Here is a 9,990-nt window from a genome sequence, read left to right as displayed (position 1 = left end):
ATTATACCAGCTTTGTATGCGTCCTCCTATTCTCACACTCAGCAAGGTGGAATTGGGTGTGAGCTGTTTCTTATTGGATATAAAAAGCAGCCACCCATCTAATCCTTCCAGGAAAGAAATGTCTTAATATATGGCAGACCCTGAGGCATCAGGTGTTACAAAACCCCATCTGTCTTCCACGGAGCTAGCAGGATGTTATGAGAAATGGCTTGGCAATTCCTATCCAGGAATGTGACTCAAGATGTAATTTTTTTGTGAGTTTTTTTTTTTTTTCTTTTTAAAAGTAGTATGTTCCAGATTATTCCTCATTTCCTTCAGGGGCTTTTTTTTTTTTTTAATTAGAAATAACCTAAATGATAATAACTGTTAAGCAATAAAAGCTCATCCACCTGGTTCAACCTCTGCCAACCTCTAAAGCTAAACCAAACAAAAACTGATACTCAAATTGTGCGTTGGTGAGAACCTGCTCCATTTTCCCAGGGAAATCATTTGCCTGTACTACAGCTTCCTGTGACCAGTCTTATGATTTCCATCTGTGTTCAAAATGTAAGAATTTATCTCAATTTCTGCTACTGCCACAGGCATTGGTAGGAATATAGAGCCAGGGAATGTGTAGCACAGCCAGGTAGGGCTCGTCCAGGTACCATTCTCTAAGTAATGCTGCTTGTCTGATTTTCTCACTCCAGGCACTGAAATCTCAGCAGTTGAATCCACTGGGTTTACATCTTTGGTGATATATGAACAGATTGTTTAATTTGAAAATTCACAAGAAGCAAGAATTTGTTACGCATGGTTAAACACTGTGGGATGAGCTATATACATTTTCCTAAATGGTTTACTTAAAGGAACCTGTCATTGTTGTTAGGTGCCGTTGAGTCAGTTCATGACTCATAGCGACCCCATGTGACTGAGTAGAACTGCCCCATAGGGTTTTCTAGGTTGTAATCTTTATGGAAGCAGATCTCCAGGCCTTTCTCCCATGAAACCACTGGGTGGGTTCAAACTGCCAAACTTTCATTTAGCCTGCTTTATCTGTCACCAGGGCTCCTTTAAAGGACTATATTTAGTTATATATACATGTACATACATATGCATAAGTACATAGAATATATATACTTAAACACAAAAAAGTATATACATGTATGTACTTACATATATAAGCACACGAGTACATATACATACAGAAATACATAAATGTTCAAAAATATAACGCAATTATATACTTAAATATAGGTTTATATAGGTAATATCTATGTGCATAGATATAGATGTGTGTGTATAGAAAATTGTATGTATTGACTCCACTCTTATCTGCACTAGTGGCTTAAGAAAACATCTCCATCCCCTTCTTTATCCAGAATTATTCTGTGTCATCCTAGTTTTGTGACATTAGTTTATTTCATATTATTCTGTCTTTCCCCAAGGTTGCATGACCTCCATTCTGGGGACAGGGCAGGAGAGCTTAAATAGTGCCAAGACATGGTGGGAAGGTGGTGTTCATTTGCAGCTCATGATTTGAGCACACTGGCATCTGCTGAGCTGTTCTCATTTCAACCTAGTCATCCATGGCCCATTAAGTAGATTGCTATGTCTCATTCTTCACTTCCCTCTGTGGGTTAACAGGGTTTCTTTAGGTCTGGTTGTCACTTATTTTTGGCCCCTTCTTGTTACTTCCTGTCAAGTCCACTCCGACTTATGGTGACCTTATGTGTAACAGAACAAAACATTGCCCGGTCCTGCACCATCTTCACAATTGTTGGTATGTTTGAGCCCATGTTTGTGTAAAGGGGGAGGGGGAGAGCTTGCACTCAGGAGGAGGAAGAGACAGGGGATGGTGACATTCCTCAGTAAGATGGTCCCTACATAGCTAAACGTTAAGCCAAGGAAATGGTCCCTATAAGAAAGATGTAAGAGGGAGGGGGAGAGCTTGCCCTCAAGAAGAGGAAGAGACAGGGTGGTGACATTCCTCAATAAGATGGTCCCTACATAGTTTAATGTTAAGCTAAGGACATGGTCCCTATAGAGGTCCCTAACTTGATAGGGTGCCTAACTTGGTAATTAAATGATAAGCCAAAGAAATAATCTCTACAGGAGTCCCTGACTTGGCTGTTAAACGTTAATAGGGAGAGATAAGAGAAAAAGGGTATCAAACTCTCCCTCTGAGCAGCCCGGTTGATGCTCTCTGGTCAAGTGTACTTTAGCTATTAACCCTCTCCTGAATAATAAAACCCCTTGCTTGCTTGGTACTCTTTGTCTCAGTGTTTGAATTTTTTCCTACACCGAAGACAAGAACGGAGGCTATTCTCCAGTAACAGTTGCAGCTATTGTGTCAATCCATTTCACAGAGGGTTTCCCTCATTTTTGCTGACCCTCTGCTTTACCAACCACGGTATCCTTTTTTAGTGATTAGTCTTCCTGATGACACGTCTAAAGTAAGCAAGATGAAGTCTCTACACCCTTGCTTCTCAGGAACATTCTGGTTATATTTCTTCTAAGACTGATCTGTTTGTTCTCCTGGCAGTAAATGCTATATTCAGTATTTTTCGCCAACACCACGATTCAAATATGTCAATTTTTCGTCACCACTGTTAGGGCTCAGGAAACATGTGGCTGCTACCCTGAGCTACAGGAAACCTGATGTGGTTATTTGAGGTCTTGCACCACTCGAAGCTACTGTCAGGCACACAGTGCATCATTCCATTGCTCCCCTCTCTACTTGAGAGCTCCAGAATCTCTCTAGGGTCTCTCAGGCTCCTTTGCTTAGACACATTTTGCAGAGATTTTTACTCTTCTGTTCCCACTCCATCCAGGGGCATCAGCAATCCCTAGCACGGCTCTTCTAAGTTTCCTTCCTCCAAGATTGGGAGCACAGGGCCCTATGGTCTCAGATTCCCAGGATTTTTTATCATCTGAGGCTTCTTCACAGGAACCACATTCTTTATTTCTTTCAAGACTCCTGGGACATTTCCTATCCCACCCACTTTTTATGCCTCTGTAGTTTTTTGGAAAGGAGGTAGCCAGGTATTAACATGTTTAGCCTCAAGGTGGGAGCCTTTCCAAATGCATGAAACTCAAAAGCTCTGAGTTGGAGCCTCATTTTTGTGTAAATTGAGCATTGTCTTAGGTGATGTCTCCTAGATGTGTAAATTTTCTAAATTTTTGACAGGTTTGCCTTTATCTCTGTGAGATAAACCTCACCGTGTTTCCCAGTTACCAAGCCCTCATGAGAATGTACTTACTGCAAGAATAAACTATTGCCAGTCTTCAGTCATAGTGGCGATTTTCCCCTTGATACCGTTCATTATTTCCAGGTATTACTGCCTGCCTGCTTTTCTAGCTTGCGAACAGTAAATACTGCCTTTATAATAAGGAATAATGCGTTGTAGTGGTATTTTCAAGAGACCGGAGCTCCTATAAGTTAATCTTACCCTTCATTCAGTCTTAGGGCCTAATCATTACTTCCACGTGTAGCAGGTAGAACGCACCACTGTGACAGTTCTGTAACATTCCAGGGCAGCTGTTTCTGCTTCTTCGCTGTTAGTACTGCCTTTGTTACCATGAGGGATACATAGTAGTGGTAATTTTCCTGAGATTCAAATTCACTTAGTTTTATTTATTTGGCTGTAAGTACCGCTTTTGCAGTAATGAAGAATGCATTGTAGTGGTAATTTTCCTGAGATTAAAAAAATCCCTTGGCTTTATTTATTTGGTCTGTGAGTACTGCTTTTACAGTAAGAAAGAACCATGTTTTGAAAAAGTTTCATGGAAAAAATTAAAAGGATAAGAAAAGGAGACTAGAATAAAATATATGTACAGTCATTGCCAGATGCCTTCATGTTTACTTCATGTTTTGCAAATTTTCAAGAAAAAGAAAACCTATTTTTATCATTGACTCATATCGGCAGGATTTACATCATCCAGGATCAGCTGGGACACACAGGTCCCAGATAACCAGTATCAAAATCCATAACTCATAACAAAAATTCTGAATTGGTCCTTTAATCAGAAGGCCTTCATTAGTGAAAACACACAGTATCAACAAAAAATTGAAAGGAGAAAATAATTGGGTCTTGAAAGGATTATACTCTCTCATCTCTGTTCTGTTTGTGTGTTCCATGTCAGTGAAGAGGTTTTTGCCCCTCTTACTTTTGGTGGGAAGAAAACTTCCAGGCTGAACCAACTGAAAATGTTTCCTTAACTGTGCCAAAATAACTTACTTGATGCCACATTCTACCTACCTACTCTTTAATATATCCAACTCACTATGGGTGGGCTATGTCAATGTGGGCTATGTCAATGTGGACTATGTCAATATAGATTAAACATTTCTGATTCTTCACAATATGTGAGCCTCCTGAAGCTTTAGCTTGGGAATTAATTTATCCTCTTAGGAATGAATTATCTTTGATTCTTATCCAGCTCTAAACAAATAATACTACAAGCCTCCAAAAGAAAAGCTTGTGGTATTTCTAAGGTTTTCTGCAGATTAATAAAACTCTTTTTTCTAATCCCAAATTTAAATTATAAGAAAACAAGACATAAAATAAATGAAATCATGCGGTTAATAATTTTAGCTACATTAAGTTTTAAATATCGTTTATCAAAAGGTCTCTAAAAAAAGCAACAAGTTACAGGTGGGTGAAAGTGTTTGCAATGCACAGAAGAACAAGGAATTAGGATCCATAATAAAGAAAGGAGCCCTGGTGGTGCAGTAGTTAGGTGCTTGGCTGCTAACCAAAATGTCAGTGGTTCAAATTCACAAGCCACTCCATGGGAGAAAGATGTGGCAGTCGGCTTCCATAAAGATTTCAGCCTTGGAAACCCTATGGGGCAGTTATACTCTGTCCTATAGGGTCACTATGAGTTCAAATTGACCCAATGGTAACGGGTTTAGTGAATAAAGAATGTTTACAAATAAATGAGACAATGACAACTCATTAAAAATGGACAATGGATATAAGCAGGCATATTACAGAGGAAGCAAACTCAATAGCAAATATGAACAGAAGCTCAGCCTGCTAGTAATTAGGGAAACACAAATTTAAGCAATAAGAACAAGATAGTTGACATCTGCAGTGCAGTGAATTACTTAATATGGCCCTTCTAGCTGTAGTCTTTGTAACTCCCACCAAATGACTGGGTGAGACTATGCTCATGAGGTGCTTGTGGCTCGCCAATGGGATTGGATAGCTTGCTAATAATGTAAATCAGGTGCATGGCACCCTTGTGGGGTGGGACCATGTAATAAGGTACATGGAACCCTAATTAGAGGAGTGGCCATTTTGTCATCCTTTTAGACTTAAAAGGAGACAAGCCAGGGAGAGAGCAAGAGCGCGAGCACAAGCCTGGTGACAGAGGGTGAGAAGCTGTCCTGTTGGACTAACTGCATCCTAAGTGTTCATGAACCTGAATTGTAACCTGTTACTTCTGCAATAAAAACTCATAACTGTGAGCATGGTCTGTGAGTTCTGTGTGGCCATTGCAACAAATTATCAAACCCAGCAGAGAAGTAAAGAGTACCATGGGAGGGAGGGTTGGTGTCAGAACCGGTAAAAAAAGGTTGGAGACAGGAGGTATTTCTGACCTCCACTTCACTGGAATCAGCTCTTGGGCTGTTGATCTTGATTCTTCTTTACTCTTATGAAGTACAGGAGGTCAGATGTCACCCCATGCCATTTTTACAACATCCTTCCAATTGGAATCAGAGTAGCAAATTTTATAACCCTCAGTGTAGGCTAAGACATGAGTTGCTGATACCCATTGACCCATTGCCATTAAGTCAATTCTGACTCATAACGAACCCTAAAGGACAGAGTAGAACTGCCCCCATAGGGTTTCCAAGGGCCCCTGGTGGATTCGAACTACCGACCTTTTAGTTAGCAGCAGCCATAGCTCTTAACCACTACGCCACCAGGGTTTCCAAGTCACTCATAGGATTATAAATAGGTGCAACCATTTGGAAAGCAATTAGGCAATATCTACTCAAATTTAAAAGACCCTTACACAATGACTCAGCAATTCCACTTGTAGGTTTTTTTAGTTCAGAGAAACTTGTCCGTATGTGTATAAGGATGTACGTATAAGAATGTGTATTACATCACTTTTTTAAAACAATATTTTTTTGTGTTTTTGGGAAAGTTTACACAGTAAATTAGGCTCCCATTTGACAATTTCTATGGAAATTATTCAGTGAAAATAGTTAAATTTTTCATTTTATCACTTTTGGAGGCAGCAACAAATATAAATGAAAGAAAAACAGTTTAATTATCTACCAGTTTAAAAATGAATAAACAATATGTGGTTTATTCATACAATGACTTCCACATAGTAGTTAAAACAAGTGAATTATATGTTATGTTTAAACACATAAATTTCGAAAGTATTATACTAAGTAAAAATAAAAGTAAATCTCAGTAGGATACATTCAGTATGACACCATTTGATATAATTTTACATGCTTAAAGCAATATATGGTACACATTGTCATATGTACATATATAGTCAGAGTATAAACTCATGCATGGCAATGACACATCATTAAAAGTAGAACTGCTAACCCTAGGGAGGAAAGGGAAAGAGAAAGTTTCAGTTAGATTTGTCCGTAATATTTTACCCATTTAGAAAAAAATTCCTGAGACAACGATGGCAAAATGTAAACCTCTTTTAAAATTAGATGGTGGATAAATATTATTTTCTCTATGTTTGAAATATTTAATAATTAAAACAATTTTTATTTAAGTTAATGTTAATCAGAAAAACACTCAAAGTTGGAGAAATTCAAAAGCAAGGTAAACAAAAGCAGTGTTATAAGGCTGAAGTTCCTTAATAAATTAATTTTGTCTTTATGATAACTTCTGGTTATGGATTGAATTGTGTCCCTCAAAAAGACACAGTGAAGTCCTAACTCCTGTACCTGTGAACATGACCTTGTTTGGAAATAGGGTTTTCTTTGGTCATCAGTTAAATTAAATGAGGTCATGCTGGAGTAGGATGGGTCCTAATCCTAAACCCTGTAAGTGTTGCTTTATAAAAGCGGAGAACAGACACTAAAACAAAGTCATAGTGTGAGGACAGATGCCATGTGCCAGCTGAGGCACAAGCATGTGTACATGGACTGTTCCAGGCCTGCACTGCGCCATCGCAGAGACACAAAAAGGGTGAAAGCAAAACAAGGAGCTTTATTTGGTTGGCCAAGCAAAGGAGCACACCAGAGCTTGCATGACCAAGATGGCTCCCAGAATAATAGCCCAAGGGATTTATATGGGTGAAGTAAATCTGATCTGGGATATTCAAGAATGCCTCGAGGTGGGGCCAGCTTGCTTATCGGTCTGGCCCGAGAAGGTACTTCTAGGGCAGTCCAGCATTTCTGTGCTTGCTCAGTCCTAAAAGGGGTAGGGCTGGGGGGGAATCTGTCAAAAGGGTCTTAGGCTCTGACCTCTTGCTTCCGAAAGCCTTCCCCTAATCTTGGGCCACTAAAGTTTGGTTCCGTCCAGTGGGAGAAGAGTTCCGGGGTCACTCAGAGAGCGGGATCCATGGTTCTGTGCAGGTCAGGCAGGCCAGATCTAGTTCTTGTTTTCCTCAACCTGGCCAGAAACAGGAAGCATACCTAAATAAGGAGATAGGTTAAAAACAAGGAGTTAGTTCTTGTATCACAGAAGGTGGCAGGCAGAGCCTTTTGCCTATCCAAAATGGCAGGCAAACTCCTGTTCTCACATCTATAAGCATCAAAGGAATGCCAGGGATTGTCAGCAGCCACCAGAAGCTAGGAGAGAGTTCCTCTCTCAAATCCCTCAGGAGGAATCCACGCAGCCAAAACCTTGATCAACAGAACATGGTCTTCTACCATCTAGAACTATGAGATAATAAATTTCTATTCTTTAAAACCACCCTCTTTGTGGTATTTTGTTATGGCAGCCCTAGGCAACTAAGATACTTCTTGATGTGACAGTGAGCTCCGATTCAGGTGACAAAATCATCTTTGTGTAAGCTTGGGTGAGTGAAACCCTTTTATTTATCCCCCAAGACGTGCGTGATGATTAAAATTTAAAGGATTTTCCAAGCTTTCTTTGATCTTATACATACAGGTAGGAAGACAGTGAGACCAACGCAATAGACTTGAAAACACAGAAATAAATGTATACAGGTGGTCCCCAGCAGCTGGGGTGGCAAGTGGAGCGGCAGCAGCTAGACAGCCCAAGTTCACAAAAGCTCTGGGCGCACAATGGCCCTCAGGCACGCTGCACGCACCTACATGCCCAAGAGGAGGGTCCACTCAGCCAAAGGGGCGGTGAAGGAGGAGCCCAAGAGAAGGGTGGTGAGGTTGTCAGCTAAACCTGCTCCTGCAAAAGTTGAAACGAAGCCAAAAAAAATGCAGCAGGAAAGGATAAATCTTCAGACAAAATAGTGTAAACAGAAGGGAAAAGGGGAGCAAAGGCAAAACAGGCTCAAGTGGCTAACAAAGAAACTAAAGATTTCCCTGCTAAAAATGGAAAAACTAGCAAGGAGAAGAGTCCAGCCTCTGCTGAAGCAGGAGAGAAAGAAGCCAAGTCTGACCAGCATTTGTCTACCACACATTATCCAAAAAAACAAACAAACCAACACGCTGCCGCCCAGTCCGTACCGATTCATCCTTCTAGGACAGAAAAGAACTGCACCAAAGAGAGGCTTGTGGATCCAAACTGCTGACCTTTTGGTTAGCAGCCAAGCTCTTAACCACTGCACTACCAGGGCTTCCTATACCTCCCTTCTTGTATAATCCGGAAGAATATTTTTTATCAACTATTTTGTAAATGCAAGGTTTTTAATAGCTCTAGAAACATTTCTAAGGAGGAAATCCCACCTCCTCCCATTTTTTAAGTGCAAATGCTTCTTTTAAAAAAGGTGAAATCATTTGCTGGCTGTTTATTCTTAGGTTGTCATTGCTGTTAGGTGCCGTTGAGATGCTTCGCCACCCTACGTACAACAGAACAAAACACTGCCCAGTCCTGGGCCATCCTCACAATCCTTGCTGTGCTTGAGCCCATCCTTGCAACCATTGTCTCAATCCCTCTCATTGAGTTATTTTTTGGTACAACCAGAAAGTAGTGGGATGATGAATTGCATGAGGCTTTGACTGTCTTGGGTGTAAAGGTAACATTTCATTGGTTGGGGGGGTGTTTTTATATCCCATAACACAAAGCATACTTAGTGACAATTTGGAGTCCCCATCATGGATTTATATGTCTTGAACAGTTCAAATCACTTCTATTTCCATGTTGATTTTTAGTAGAATTGTTGCTTCAAGAAAACCACTCCTTCATCATGGCTCTCCTTTTCAGAACTGTGTGCCTTCTGTACCATCTTTGGCCATGAGAGTCCAGTTTTCCTAATAACTTTATTATGTGCTGTGAAAGATTGAACATTTGAGTGTGTTGTGTATGTGATAGTAAATCGTGAAACAGTGGGACTTATGAGTTTTTATGATATAATTGGAAACCCTGGTTGCGTAGTGGTTAAGTGCTACAGCTGCTAACCAAAAGTTCACAGTTCAAATCCATCAGGCACTCCTTGGAAACTCTGTGGGGCAATTCTACTCTGTCCTACAGGGTTGCTATGAGTCGGAATCGACTCGACAACAAGAGATTTGATTTGGTTTTTTGGTATGATATAATAGCTTATCAACAATTGAAAATAATTGGAACTTGATATCCTCTTAATGAAAATTTGTCTATAAATTTAAAGCTGGACAGTCACTGGAATTTAGAAAAGAATTATAACTACCTGGGTTTTTAGAATTTTGGTACATACATTAGAAATTGTGTACAAATTGTTCATAATGTCTCTGTTGTTGTTAGGTGCCGTCGCGTCTGTTCTGACTCATAGCAACCCCAAGCACAACAGAACGAAACACTGCCTGGTCCTGCACCACCTTACAATAGTTGTTATGCTTGAGCTCATTGTTGCAGCCACTGTGTCAATCCACCTCGTTGAGGGTCTTCCTCTTTTCCCCGA

The 9,990-nt window shown here is 40.2% G+C and overlaps 1 pseudogene; it reads left to right on the top strand.

Moving 5' to 3' along the window:
- The first annotated feature begins 8,251 nt into the window (after positions 1–8,251).
- On the top strand, positions 8,252–8,685 carry LOC126076749 (non-histone chromosomal protein HMG-14-like; annotated as a pseudogene).
- Positions 8,686–9,990: the final 1,305 nt, after the last annotated feature.

This window comes from Elephas maximus, chromosome 5, assembly GCF_024166365.1.
Source record: "Elephas maximus indicus isolate mEleMax1 chromosome 5, mEleMax1 primary haplotype, whole genome shotgun sequence".
Classification (NCBI taxonomy): Eukaryota; Metazoa; Chordata; class Mammalia; order Proboscidea; family Elephantidae; genus Elephas; species Elephas maximus.
Note: the sequence above shows the minus strand (reverse complement) of the source record. Positions and strands in the feature narration are given on the sequence as shown.